This window comes from Cupressus sempervirens, chromosome 2, assembly GCF_028749045.1.
Source record: "Cupressus sempervirens isolate cs-2001-9-10 chromosome 2, ASM2874904v1, whole genome shotgun sequence".
NCBI classification, from domain to species: domain Eukaryota; kingdom Viridiplantae; phylum Streptophyta; class Pinopsida; order Cupressales; family Cupressaceae; genus Cupressus; species Cupressus sempervirens.
Genome location: NC_143119.1, coordinates 540005789 through 540020730, shown reverse-complemented (window position 1 = coordinate 540020730; position 14942 = coordinate 540005789).

The window sequence follows — 14942 nt, the reverse complement described above, 5'->3', positions numbered from 1 at the left end:
TGCAGAGCGAGCCTTGCACTAATAGCTTATATAGGAGAGGTTGTTGCCGCGAGCCTCTCCCATGCCCCTTTCATTCATTCAACATTGGTGTCTAGGCGGATCGGATTGTTGGGTTTTCAAACGGTGTATGCCGATGTTGAATGAATGAAAGGGGCATGAAGCGATCTCAGTGCTTTTCCTCAGCTCTCCTTTAGATCATGTTTTTCGATGACTCAATTTTGGAAAAGGTGAGGCAGCGGTTGTCGATCCATGGCGTGTGTTTTTGGTGGTTTTAAAACTTGATCTAAACGTGAGCCCTTGTCTAGCACTCCGGCGTTGCTTGGTATAATGGCAATTTGCTATGGGTGCTCGGCGCTCTAGCAATTTGTCATGGTGTACTTATCGCGGCTACATGGGAGATTTAATATCGAAAGCTCTCGGTGAAAAATGGTGGCCGAGCTATGCTGGCCGACCCGATCTGGCTTAGCCATTTTCGTCAACCCGATCTGGCTCTCGTTTCTCACTCCATCGGCACAAATTCGGGAGTTGTTCGACAGTGGTTGTCGTTCCAATGTGTCATTGCGGTGATCTGGAGAGCGATGCTAAGTGCGAGAGCCCTTGTCCATGGCGTGTGTTTTTGGTGGTTTTAAAACTTGATCTAAACGTGAGCCCTTGTGTAGCACTCCGGCGTTGCTTGGTATAATGGCAATTTGCTATGGGTGCTCGGCGCTCTAGCAATTTGTCATGGTGTACTTATCACGGCTACATGGGAGCTTTAATATCAAAAGCTCTCGACAAAAAATGGTGGCCGAACCATGCTGGCTGACCCGATCTGGCTTAGCCATTTTTGTCGACCCGATCTGGCTCTTGTTTCTCACTCCATCGGCACAAATTCGGGAGTTGTTCGACAGCGATTGTCGTTCCAATGTGTCATTGCAGTGATCTGGAGAGTGATGCTAAGTGCGGGAGCTTGCGTCTAGCATTTGGGGATGTTTGTGCAAGTGAGCAGGAGAGCTTCTTTTATCGAAACCTCTCCGTGGCCTTTGAATATAGACCCAGTGCTGACGATATCGATGGATACGAGCCTTGGATTATAAAATTGTTCAGCTAACATTGGTTTTTGTGAGAGATGGGTACGAAAGCACTTCCCGATCGATACGCGGGAGTTCCCTAAGATCGCCTCTGTGCCAACTCGATCGGCACAACATTGGGAATGGTTTGACAGCGGTTGTCGTTCTAATGTGTCATCGGGATGTCTTGGAACGTTGCCTTTCAAGGGCGAGCTCGCGTCTAGCACTTGAATTGTGCGTCGTCACAAGTGAATGGGGAGATCTCTCTGTGAACGGCGGCATGGCGATTGCAAGAGAAAATTGACTTAGTATTTAGAGCATTGGCCTCGGGCCATTGTGACGGCCTTGCAATTTCTCTATAATTGCAACCTATGTTTGCACAGTAGCAGAGTTTGCATGTTAGATTGGCCTTTGTTCTTGATAGTTCAAAGTACTCTCACCGAGTCAGCAAGTCACCATGCTGGCCGAGCCGATCTGGCCGAGCCATTCTGGCCGAGCCGATCTGGGCGAGCCATTCTGGCCGAGCCGATATGGGCGAGCTCCAAAAACGGTGTCGTGGATGGCTGTTTGGTCACATTTTTCATTGAATTGGATTTTTAAGGGAGTTGTCCGCGCTGTCACAAATTTCTAATGTAGAGCGAGCCTCGCACTAATAGCTTATATAGGAGAGGTTGTTGCCGCGAGCCTCTCCCGTGCCCCTTTCATTCATTCAACATTGGTGTCTAGGCGGATCAGATTGTTGGGTTTTCAAACGGTGTATGCCAATGTTGAATGAATGAAAGGGGCATGAAGTGATCTCAGTGCTTTTCCTCGGCTCTCCTTTAGATCATGTTTTCCGATGACTCAATTTTGGAAAAGGTTAGGCAGCGGTTGCCGATCCATGGCGTGTGTTTTTGGTGGTTTTAAAACTTGATCTAAATGTGAGCCCTTGTCTAGCACTCCGGCGTTGCTTGGTATAATGGCAATTTTCTATGGGTGCTCGGCGCTCTAGCAATTTTTCATGGTGTACTTATCGCGGCTACATGGGAGCTTTAATATCAAAAGCTCTCGGCAAAAAATGGTGGCTGAGCCATGCTGGCCGACCCGATCTGGCTTAGCCATTTTCGTCGACCCGATCTGGCTCTTGTTTCTCACTCCATCGGCACAAATTCGGGAGTTGTTTGACAGCGATTGTCATTCCAATGTGTCATTGCGGTGATCTGGAGAGTGATGCTAAGTGCGGGAGCTTGCGTCTAGCATTTGGGGATGTTTGTGCAAGCGAGCAGGGGAGCTTCTCTTATCGAAACCTCTCCATGGCCTTTGAATATAGACCCAGTGCCGACGATATCGATGGATATGAGCCTTGGATTATAAAATTGTTCAGCTAACATTGGTTTTTGTGAGAGATGGGTACGAAAGCACTTCCCGATCGATACGCAGGAGTTCCCTAAGATCGCCTCTGTGCCAACTCGATCGACACAACGTTGGGAATGGTTCGACAGCGGTTGTCGTTCCAATGTGTCATCGGGATGTCTTGGAACGCGGCCTTTCAAGGGTGAGCTCGCATCTAGCACTTGAATTGTGCGTCGTCACAAGTGAATGGGGAGATCTCTCTGTGAACGGCGGCATGGCGATTGCAAGAGAAAATTGACTTAGTAGTCAGAGCGTTGGCCTCGGGCCATTGTGACGGCCTTGCAATTTCTCTATAATTGCAACCTATGTTTGCGCAGTAGCAGAGTTTGCATGTTAGATTGGCCTTTGTTCTTGACAGTTTGAAGTACTCTCACCGAGTCAGCAAGTCACCATGCTGGCCGAGCCGATCTGGCCGAGCCATGCTGAACGAGCCGATCTGGGCGAGCCATTCTGGCCGAGCCGATCTGGGCGAGCCCCAAAAACGGTGTTGTGGATGGCTGTTTGGTCACATTTTTCATTGAATTGGATTTTTAAGGATTTTGTCCGCACTGTCGCAGATTTCTAATGCAGAGCAAGCCTCGCACTAATAGCTTATATAGGAGAGGTTGTTGCCGCGAGCCTCTCCCATGCCCCTTTCATTGATTCAACATTTGTGTCTAGGCGGATCGGATTGTTGGGTTTTCAAACGGTTTATGCTGATGTTGAATGAATGAAAGGGGCATGAAGCGATCTCAGTGCTTTTCCTCGGCTCTCCTTTAGATCATGTTTACCGATGACTCAATTTTGGAAAAGGTGAGGCAGCGGTTGCCGATCCATGGCGTGTCTTTTTGGTGATTTTAAAACTTGATCTAAACGTGAGCCCTTGTCTAGCACTCTGGCGTTGCTTGGTATAATGGCAATTTGCTATGGGTGCTCAGCGCTCTAGCAATTTGTTCATGGTGTACTTATCGCTGCTACATGTGAGCTTTAATATCGAAAGCTCTCGGCGAAAAATGGTGGCCGAGCCATGCTGGCCGACCCGATCTGGCTTAGCCATTTTCGTCGACCCGATCTGGCTCTTCTTTCTCACTCCATCAACACAAATTCGGGAGTTGTTCGACAGCGGTTGTCGTTCCAATGTGTCATTGCGGTGATCTGGAGAGCGATGCTAAGGGCGGGAGCTTGCGTCTAGCATTTGGGGATGTTTGTGCAAGAGAGCAGGGGAGCTTCTCTTATCGGAACCTCTCCGTGGCCTTTGAATATAGACCCAGTGCCGACGATATCGATGGATACGAGCCTTGGATTCTAAAATTGTTCAGCTAACATTGGTTTTTGTGAGAGATGGGTACGAAAGCACTTCCCGATCGATTCACGGGAGCTCCCTAAGATCGCCTCTGTGCCAACTCGATCGGCACAACATTGGGAATGGTTCGACAGCGGTTGTCGTTCCAATGTGTCATCGGGATGTCTTCAAATACGGCCTTTCAAGGGCGAGATTGCGTCTAGCACTTGGATTGTGCGTCGTCACAAGTGAATGGGGAGATCTCTCTGTGAACGGCGGCATGGTGATTGCAAGAGAAAATTGACTTAGTAGTCGGAGCATTGGCCTCAGGCCATTGTGACGGCCTTGCAATTTCTCTATAATTGCAACCTATGTTTGCGCAGTAGCAGAGTTTGCATGTAAGATTGGCCTTATTTCTTGACAGTTCTAGGAGATGACCTCCGGAACTTTTGGATTGGGCCCCTTCAAGGTGAAATTCATCCAGTTGATCGGATGAGCTCGATGACCATTTCACTCCCTTGGCTCCATGAATTCAAATCCCATCCAGCTGCCGTGAAGCCATCCCGATTTTGCTATGCGAGGGCTCTCTCCCCAGAGTCGTTCTCTTTGCAACAACTTCTTTGGCAAAAAAATTTTGGAATGGTTCAGCAGTGGTTGTTGTTCCAATGGTGTCGTTGTGGTGGTTGCCTGGGCAGCGATCTGAAGGGCGAGCCGTCGTCTAGCAGTTGGGCTGCGCATCACGGGTGACAAGGGAGCCTTTGTAATTGGAAGCTCCCCGTGACCATTCGATGAGAAGAGCCATTGCTTGTGTGAGCAAGGATGAATGCAGCCTCAGATTCCAAACAAAATCAACGACATCGGATCTATATATAAGAGCAGAATGAAGCAGCAGCCCGTTTGCCATGCGTGGCTCCCCAAAGTTGCTTGTCTTTCTCACTCCATCGGCACAAATTCGGGAGTTGTTCGACAGCGGTTGTCATTCCAATGTGTCATTGCGGCGATCTAGAGAGCGATGCTAAGGGCGGGAGCTTGTGTCTAGCATTTGGGATGTTTGTGCGAGCGAGCAGGGGAGCTTCTCTTATCGGAACCTCTCCGTGGCCTTTGAATATATAGACCCAGTGTCGACGATATCGATGGATACGAGCCTTGGATTCTAAATTTGTTCACAGCTAAGATTGGTTTTTGTGAGAGATGGGTATGAAAGCACATCCCGATTGCTACGCGAGAGCTCCCTAAGGTTGCCTCTGTGCCAACTCGATCGGCACAACATTGGGAATGGTTTGACAGCGGTTGTCGTTCCAATGTGTCATCGGGGGATGTCTTGGAAAGTGGCCTGGCCTTTCAAGGGCAAGCTCGCGTCTATCACTTGGATTGTGCATCGCGTCGCAAGTGAATTGGGAGATCTCTCTGTGAGCGGCGGCATGGTGATTGCAAGAGAAAATTGACTTAGTCGAAGCATTGGCCTCGGGCCACTGTGATGGCCTGGCAATTTCTCTTTAATTGCAACCTATGTTTGCGCAGTAGTAGAGTTTGCAAGTAAGATGGTCCTTGTTCTTGAGAGTTCCAGGAGATGACCTCTGGAACTTTTGGATTGGGCCCCTTCAAGGTGAAATTCATCCAGTTGATCGGATGAGCTCGATGACCATTTCAGTCCCTTGGCTCCATGAATTCACATCTCCTAACCGACGATAATCTTTTGCTCCTTAGATGACCTCATAATAAATTGGGTCGTGGATGGCTGTTTGGTCAGAATTTTCAATGATTTGGATTTTTATGGCGGATGTCGGCGTGTTCGCTAATTTCTAATGCAGAGCGAGCCTCGCACTAATAGCTTATATAGGAGAGGTTGTTGCCGCAAACCTCTCCCGTGCCCCTCTCATTGATTCAACGGCGGTGTCGAGGCGGATGGAAATGTCGGATTTTGAAACGGTGGACGCCGACATTGAATCAATTGGAGGGGCATGAAGCCCACCCTCGAGGTGCTATTCCTCGACTCTCCTTTAGATCATGTTTTCTTGTCACTCAAGCTGGCGCAATTTCGGAAAGCAGTTGGGCTGCACGTCACGAGTGACAAGGGAGCCTTTGTGATCGGAAGCTCCCCGTGGCCATTCGATGAGAAGAGCCATTGCTTGTGTGAGCAAGGACGAATGCAGCCTCGGATTCCAAACGAAATCAACGACATCGGATCTATATATAGGAGCAGAATGAAGCAGCAGCTAGCCCATTTGCAATGCGCGGCTCCCCAAAGTTGCTATTCTTTCTCACTCCATCGGGGCACAAATTCAGGAGTTGTTCGACAGCGGTCGTCGTTCCAATGGTGTCATTGCGGCGAAATTTGTTCACAGCTAAGATTGGTTTTTGTGAGAGATGGGTATGAAAGCACATCCCGATTGCTACGCGGGAGCTCCCTAAGGTCGCCTCTGTGCCAACTCGATCGGCACAACATTGGGAATGGTTTGACAGCGGTTGTCGTTCCAATGTGTCATCGGGGGATGTCTTGGAAAGTGGTATTTCTTTCAAGGGCGAGCTCGCGTCTAGCACTTGGGTTGTGCGTCGCATCACAAGTGAATGGGGGATGTCTTGGAAAGTGGTCTTTCTTTCAAGGGCGAGCTCGCGTCTAGCACTTGGACTGTGCATCACGTCACAAGTGGATGGGGAGATCTCTCTGTGAACGGCAGCATGGTGATTGCAAGAGAAAATTGACTTAGTCGGAGCCATTGGCCTCGGGCCATTGTGACGGCCTCGCAATTTCTCTTTAATTGCAACCTATGTTTGCGCAGTAGTAGAGTTTGCATGTAAGATGGGCCTTGTTCTCGAGAGTTCCAGGAGATGACCTCTGAAACTTTTGGATTGGGCCCCTTCAAGGTGAAATTCATCCAGTTGATCGGATGAGCTCGATGACCATTTCAGTCCCTCGGCTCCATGAACTCACATCTCCTAACCGATGACAATCTTTTGCTCCTCTGCCGACCTCATAAAAAATTGGGTCGTGAATGGCTGTTTGGTAGGAATTTTAAAGGATTTGGATTTTTAAGGTGGATGTTGGTGTGTTCGCTAATTTCTAATGCAGAGCAAGCCTCACACTAATAGCTTATATAGGAGAGGTGGTTGCCATGAGCCTCTCCCGTGCCCCTCTCATTGATTCAACGCCGGTGTCAAGGCGGATGGATATGTCGGATTTTGAAACGGTGGACGCCGACGTTGAATCAATTAGAGGGGCATGAAGCCCACCCTGGATGTGCTATTCCTCGACTCTCCTTTTAGATCATGTTTTCTTCTCACTCAGCTGGCGCAATTTCGGAAAAAGGTTTGGCAGCGGTTGCCATCCCTCACCGCGTCTACTTGGTGATTTTAAAACTCGATCTAAAACGGGAGCCCTCGCCTAGCACCTCCGTCCGGTGTTGCTCGGGTATTGCATAAAATTATGCCAACGGCGCGAATCCCCCAACGAATGCCTACGCTTGGACCCTCTCTTAGATCACCTTCTTCGATCACTCGACCGACACAACTACGGAAGAGACTTGGCAGCGGTTGCCATTCTACAGCGCGTCTGTTCAGCGATTTCGAAGTTGATCTAATGGCGAGCCCTTGTCTCTAGCCATGAGGTGGGTGGTTGGCGCTCTAGCAAAATTTTTTGTGTGCCTATCACGGCTACAATGGGAGAGGTGGTTACCGCGAGCCTCTCCCGTGCCCCCCTCATTGATTCAACGCCGCTGTCAGGGCGGATGGATATGTCGGATTTTGAAACGGTGGACGCCGACGTTGAATCAATTAGAGGGGCATGAAGCCCACCCTCGAGGGTGCTATTCCTGGACTCTCCTTTAGATCATGTTTTCTTGTCACTCAGCTGGCGCAATTTCGGAAAAAGGTTTGGCCAGCGGTTGCCAGCCCTCACCGCGTCTACTTGGTGATTTTAAAACTCGATCTAAAATGGGAGCCCTCGTCTAGCACCTCTGTCCGGTGTTGCTCGGGTATTGCATAAATTTATGCCATCGACGCGAATCCCCCAAAGAATGCCTATGCTTGGACCCTCTCTTAGATCACCTTCTTCGATCACTCGACCTATGTAACTACGGAAGAGACTTGGCAGCGGTTGCCATTCTACAGCGCGTCTGTTCAGCGATTTCAAAGTTGATCTAATGGCGAGCCCTTGTCTCTAGCCATGAGGTGGGTGGTTGGCGCTCTAGCAAAATTTTTTGCGTTCCTATCACGGCTACAACGGGAGAGGTGGTTGCCGCGAGCCTCTCCCGTGCCCCCCTCATTGATTCAACGCCGCTGTCAGGGCGGATGGATATGTCGGATTTTTAAATGATGGACGCCGACGTTGAATCAATTAGAGGGGCATGAAGCCCACCCTCGAGGGTGCTATTCTTGGGCTCTCCTTTAGATCATGTTTTCTTGTCACTCAACTGGCACAATTTCGAAAAAAGGTTTGGCAGCGGTTGCCAGCCCTCACCGCGTCTACTTGGTGATTTTAAAACTCGATCTAAAATGGGAGACCTTGTCTAGCACCTCCGTCCGGTGTTGCTCGGGTATTGCATAAATTTATGCCATCGACGCGAATCCCCCAACGAATGCCTAGACGCTTGGACCCTCTCTTAGATCACCTTCTTCGATCACTCGACCGACGCAACTACGGAAGAGACTTGGCAGTGGTTGCCATTCTACAGCGCGTCTATTCAGCGATTTCGAAGTTGATCTAATTGCGAGCCCTTGTCTCTAGGAATGAGGTGGGTGGTTGGCGCTCTAGCAAAATTTTTTTGCATGCCTATTGCGGCTACAAGGGGAGAGGTGATTGCCGCGAGCCTCTCTCGTGCCCCCCTCATTTATTCAACGCCGCTGTCAGGGCGGATGGATATGTCGGATTTTGAAACGGTGGACGGCGACGTTGAATCAATTAGAGGGGCATGAAGCCCACCCTCGAGGGTGCTATTCCTGGACTCTCCTTTAGATCATGTTTTCTTGTCACTCAGCTGGCGCAATATCGGAAAAAGTTTTGGCAGTGGTTGCCAGCCCTCACCGCGTCTACTCGGTGATTTTAAAACTCGATCTAAAATGGGAGCCCTCGTCTAGCACCTCCGTCTGGTGTTGCTCGGGTATTGCATAAATTTATGCCATTGGCGTGAATCCCCCAATGAATGCCTACGCTTGGACCATCTCTTAGATCACCTTCTTCGATCACTCGACCGATGCAACTACAGAAGAGACTTGGCAGCGGTTGCCATTCTACAGCGCGTCTGTTCAGCGATTTCGAAGTTGATCTAATGGCGAGCCCTTGTCTCTAGGCATGAGGTGGGTGCTTAGCGCTCTAGCAAAATTTTTTGCGTGCCTATCGTGGCTAAAATGGGAGAGGTGGTTTCCGCAAGCCTCTCCCGTGCCCCCCTCATTGATTCAACGCCGCTGTCAGGGCGGATGGATATGTCGGATTTTGAAACGGTGGACGGCGATGTTGAATCAATTAGAGGGGCATGAAGCCCACCCTCGAGGGTGCTATTCCTGGACTCTCGTTTAGATCATGTTTTCTTGTCACTCAGCTGGTGCAATTTCGGAAAAAGGTTTGGCAGCGGTTGCCAGCCCTCACCGCGTCTACTCGGTGATTTTAAAACTCGATCTAAAACGGGAGCCCTCGTCTAGCACCTCCATCCGGTGTTGCTCGGGTATTGCATAAATTTATGCCATCGACGTGAATCCCCCAACGAATGCCTACGATTGGACCCTCTCTTAGATCACCTTCTTCGATCACTTGACTAACACAACTACGGAAGAGACTTGGCAGCGGTTGCCATTCTACAGCGCGTCTGTTCAGTGATTTTGAAGTTGATCTAATGGCGAGCCCTTGTCTCTAGGCATGAGGTGGGTGCTTGGCGCTCTAGAAAAATTTTTTGCGTGCCTATCGCAGCTACAACGGGAGAGGTGGTTGCCACGAGCCTCTCCCGTGCCCCCCTCATTGATTCAACGCCGCTGTCAGGGCGGATGGATATGTCGGATTTTGAAACGGTGGACGGCGATGTTGAATCAATTAGAGGGGCATGAAGCCCACCCTCGAGGGTGCTATTCCTAGACTCTCCTTTAGATCATGTTTTCTTGTCACTCAGCTGGCACAATTTCAGAAAAAGGTTTGGCAGCGGTTGCCAGCCCTCACCGCGTCTAATTGGTGATTTTAAAACTCGATCTAAAATGGGAGCCCTCGTCTAGAACCTCCGTCTAGTTTTGCTCGGGTATTGCATAATTTGTTGCTATCGGCGCGAATCCCCCAACGAATCCCTAGCCTTTGACTCTGTCTTAGATCACCTTCTTCGATCACTCGACCGACGCAATTACGGAAGAGGCTTGGCAGCGGTTGCCATTCCACAGTGCGTCTGTTCAGTGATTTCGAAGTTGATCTACTAATGGCGAGCCCTTGTCTAGCCATGAGGTGGGTGCTTGGGGCTCTAGCAATTTTTTGTGTGCCTATCACGGCTATAATGGGAGCTTTGATAACAAAAGTTCTCAGCGACCCTCCCCAATAGAAATCAGTACTGGTGTTCGCGAAAGACACGTTATTCGGATTTTTGGAATATTGGCACCAGAATGGTTCGGCAGCGGTTGTCGTTCCAATGGTGCCATTGTGGTGGTTGCCTGGGCAGCGATCTGAAGGGTGACCCGTCGTCTAGCAGTTGGCCTGCGCATCACGAGTGACAAGGGAGCCTTTGTTATCGGAAGCTCACCGTGGCCATTCGATTAGAAGAGCCATTGCTTGTTTGAGCAAGGATGAATGCAGCCTCAGATTCCAAACGAAATCAACGATTTCGGATCTATATAAGAGCGGAATGAAGCAGCAGCACAGCCCGTTTGCTATGCGCGGCTCCCCAAAGATGCTCTTCTTTCTCACTCCATTGCCACAATTTCGGGAGTTGTTCAACAGCGGTTGTCATTCCAATGTGTCATTGCGGTGATCTGGAGAGCGATGCTAAGGGCGGGAGCTTGTGTCTAGAATTTGGGATGTTTGTGCGAGCGAGCAGGGGAGCTTCTCTTATCGGAACCTCTCCGTGGCCTTTGAATATATAGACCCAGTGCTGACGATATTGATGGATGCGAGCCCTTAGATTCCAAATTTGTCCACAGCTAACATTGGTTTTTGTGAGAGATGGGCACGAAAGCACATCCCGATTGCTACGCGGGAGCTCCCTAAGGTCGCCTCTGTGCCAACTCGATTGGCACAACATTGGGAATGGTTCGACAGCGGTTGACATTCCAATGTGTCATCGGGGGATGTCTTGGAAAGTGGTCTTTCTTTCAAGGGCGAGCTCGCGTCTAGACATTGGATTGTGCGTCGCGTCATAGGTGAATGGGGATATCTCTCTGTAAATGGCAGCATGGTGATTGCAAGAGAAAATTGACTTAGTCGGAGCCATTGGCCTCAGGACATTGTGACGGCCTCGCAATTTCTCTTTAATTGCAACCTATGTTTGCGCAGTAGCAGAGTTTGCATGTAAGATGGGCCTTGTTCTCGAGAGTTCCAGGAGATGACCTCCAGAACTTTTGGATTGGGCCCCTTCAAGGTGAAATTCATCCAGTTGATCGGATGAGCTCGATGACCATTTCAGTCCCTCGGCTCCATGAACTCACATCTCCTAACCGATGACAATCTTTTGCTCCTCTGCCGACCCCATAAAAAATTGGGTCGTGAATGGCTGTTTGGTAGGAATTTTAAAGGATTTGGATTTTTAAGGCAGATGTCGGTGTGTTCGCTAATTTCTAATGCAGAGCGAGCCTCGCACTAATAGCTTATATAGGAGAGGTGGTTGCCACGAGCCTCTCCCATGCCCCCCTCATTGATTCAACGCCGGTGTCAAGGCGGATGGATATGTCAGATTTTGAAACGGTGGACAATTTCGGAAAAAGGTTTCGCAGCGGTTGCCATCCCTCACCGCGTCTACTTGGTGATTTTAAAACTCGATCTAAAACGGGAGCCCTCGTCTAGCACCTCCGTCCGGTCTTGCTCGAGTATTGCATAATTTGTTGCTATCGGCGCGAATCCCCCAACGAATCCCTAGCCTTGGACTCTGTCTTAGATCACCTTCTTCGATCACTCGACCGACGCAATTACGAAAGAGGCTTGGCAGCTGTTGCCATTCCACAGCGCGTCTGTCCGGTGTTGCTCGGGTATTGCATAAAATTATGCCATCGGCGCGAATCCCCCAATGAATGCCTACGCTTGGACCCTCTCTTAGATCACCTTCTTCGATCACTCGACCGACGCAACTACGGAAGAGACTTGGCAGCGGTTGCCATTCTACAGCGCGTCTATTCAGCGATTTCGAAGTTGATCTATGGCGAGCCCTTGTCTCTAGGCATGAGGTGGGTGGTTGGCGCTCTAGCAAAATTTTTTTGCGTGCCTATCACGGCTACAAGGGGAGAGGTGGTTGCCGCGAGCCTCTCCCGTGCCCCCCTCATTGATTCAACGCCGCTGTCAGGGCGGATGGATATGTCGGATTTTGAAACGGTGGACGGCGACGTTGAATCAATTAGAGGGGCATGAAGCCCACCCTCGAGGGTGCTATTCCTGGACTCTCCTTTAGATCATGTTTTCTTGTCACTCAGCTGGCGCAATTTTGGAAAAAGGTTTGGCAGCGGTTGCCAGCCCTCACCGCGTCTACTCGGTGATTTTAAAACTCGATCTAAAACGGGAGCCCTTGTCTAGCACCTCCGTCCGGTGTTGCTCGAGTATTGCATAAATTTATGCCAACGGCGCGAATCCCCCAACGAATTCCTATGCTTGGACCCTCTCTTAGATCACCTTCTTCGATCACTCGACCGACGCAACTACGGAAGAGAGTTGGCAGCGGTTGCCACTCTATAGCGCGTCTGTTCAGCGATTTCGAAGTTGATCTAATGGCGAGCCCTTGTCTCTAGGCATGAGGTGGGTGCTTGGTGCTCTAGCAAAATTTTTTGCATGCCTATCGTGGCTACAACGGGAGAGGTGGTTGTCGCGAGCCTCTTCCGTGCCCCCCTCATTGATTCAATGCTGCTGTCAGGGTGGATGGATATGTCAGATTTTGAAATGGTGGACGGCGACATTGAATCAATTAGAGGGGCATGAAGCCCACCCTCGAGGGTGCTATTCCTGGACTCTCCTTTAGATCATGTTTTCTTGTCACTCAGCTGGCGCAATTTCGGAAAAAGGTTTGGCAGCGGTTGCCAGCCCTCACCGCATCTACTTGGTGATTTTAAAACTTGATCTAAAATGGGAGCCCTCGTCTAGCACCTCCGTCCGGTGTTGCTCGGGTATTGCATAAATTTATGCCATCGGCGCGAATCCCCCAACAAATGCCTACGCTTGGACCCTCTCTTAGATCACCTTCTTCGATCACTCAACCGACGCAACTACGGAAGAGACTTGGCAGCGGTTGCCATTCTACAGCGCGTCTGTTAAGCGATTTCGAAGTTGATCTAATGGTGAGCCCTTGTCTCTAGGCATGAGGTGGGTGCTTGGCGCTCTAGCAAAATTTTTTGCGTGCCTATCGCGGCTACAAGGGGAGAGGTGGTTGCTGCGAGCCTCTCCCGTGCCCCCCTCATTGATTCAACGCCGCTGTCAGGGCGGATGGAAATGTCAGATTTTGAAACGGTGGATGCCGACGTTGAATCAATTAGAGGGGCATGAAGCCCACCCTCGAGGGTGCTATTTTCCTGGACTCTCCTTTAGATCATGTATTCTTGTCACTCAGCTGGCGCAATTTTGGAAAAAGGTTTGGCAGCGGTTTCCAGCCCCTCACCGCGTCTACTTGGTGATTTTAAAACTCGATCTAAAATGGGAGCCCTCGTCTTGCACATCCGTCTGGTGTTGCTCGGGTATTGCACAAATTTTTGCCATCGGAGCGAATCCCCCAATGAATGCCTACACGCTTGGACCCTATCTTAGATCACCTTCTTTGATCACTCGATCGACGCAATTACGGAAGAGACTTGGCAGCGGTTTCCATTCTACACCGCGTCCGTTCTGCGATTTCGAAGTTGATCTAATGGCGAGCCCTTGTCTATAGCCATGAGGTGGGTACTTGGCGCTCTAGCAAAATTTTTTGCGAGCCTATCACGGCTACAATGGGAGAGGTGGTTGCCGCGAGCCTCTCCCGTGCCCAGCTCATTGATTCAACGCCTCTGTCAGGGCGGATGGATATGTCAGATTTTGAAATGGTGGATGCCGACGTTGAATCAATTAGAAGGGCATGAAGCCCACCTTCGAGGGTGCTATTCCTAGGCTCTCCTTTAGATCATGTTTTCTTGTCACTCAGCTGGCACAATTTCGGAAAAAGGTTTGGCAGTGGTTGCCAGCCCTCACCGCGTCTTCTTTGTGATTTTGAAACTCGATCTAAAATGGGAGCCCTCGTCTAGCACCTCCATCCGGTGTTGCTCGGGTACTGCATAAATTTATGCCATCAGCACGAATCCCCCAACGAATGCCTACACTTGGACCCTCTCTTAGATCACCTTCTTCGATCACTCGACCGACGCAACTACGGAAGAGACTTGGCAGCGGTTGCCATTCTACACCGCATCTGTTCAGCGATTTCGAAGTTGATCTAATGGCGAGCCCTTGTCTCTAGCCATGAGGTGGGTGCTTGGCGCTCTAGCAAAATTTTTTGCATGCCTATCGTGTAAAGCATGTTTTCTAGTCACTCAGCTGGCGCAATTTCAAAAAAAAGGTTTGGCAGCGGTTGCCAGCCCTCACCGCGTCTTCTTGGTGATTTTAAAACTTGATCTAAAATAGGATCCCTCGTCTAGCGGCTCCGTGCCAACTCGATCGGCACAACATTGGGAAATGGTTTGACAGCGGTTGTCATTCCAATGTGTCATCGGGGGATGCCTTGGAAAGTGGCCTTTCAAGGGCGAGCTCGCGTCTATCCCTTGGATTGTGCGTTGCGTCACAAGTGAATGGGGAGATCTCTTTGTGAACAGCGGCATGGTGATTGCAAGAGAAAATTGACTTAGTCGGAGCATTGGCCTCGGGCCATTGTGACGGCCTTGCAATTTCTCTTTAATTGCAACCTATGTTTGCGCAGTAGCAGAGTTTGCATGTAAGATGGGCCTTGTTCTTGAGAGTTCCAGGAGATGACCTCCGGAACTTTTGGATTGGGCCCCTTCAAGGTGAAATTCATCTAGCTGATCGGATGAAGCTCGATGTGCTTGTATCTATTCCGAGACGGTAATGATGGTCATTAATCTGTGGCGGTGAGTATTATCCCATTCAGTAATCGCAATTG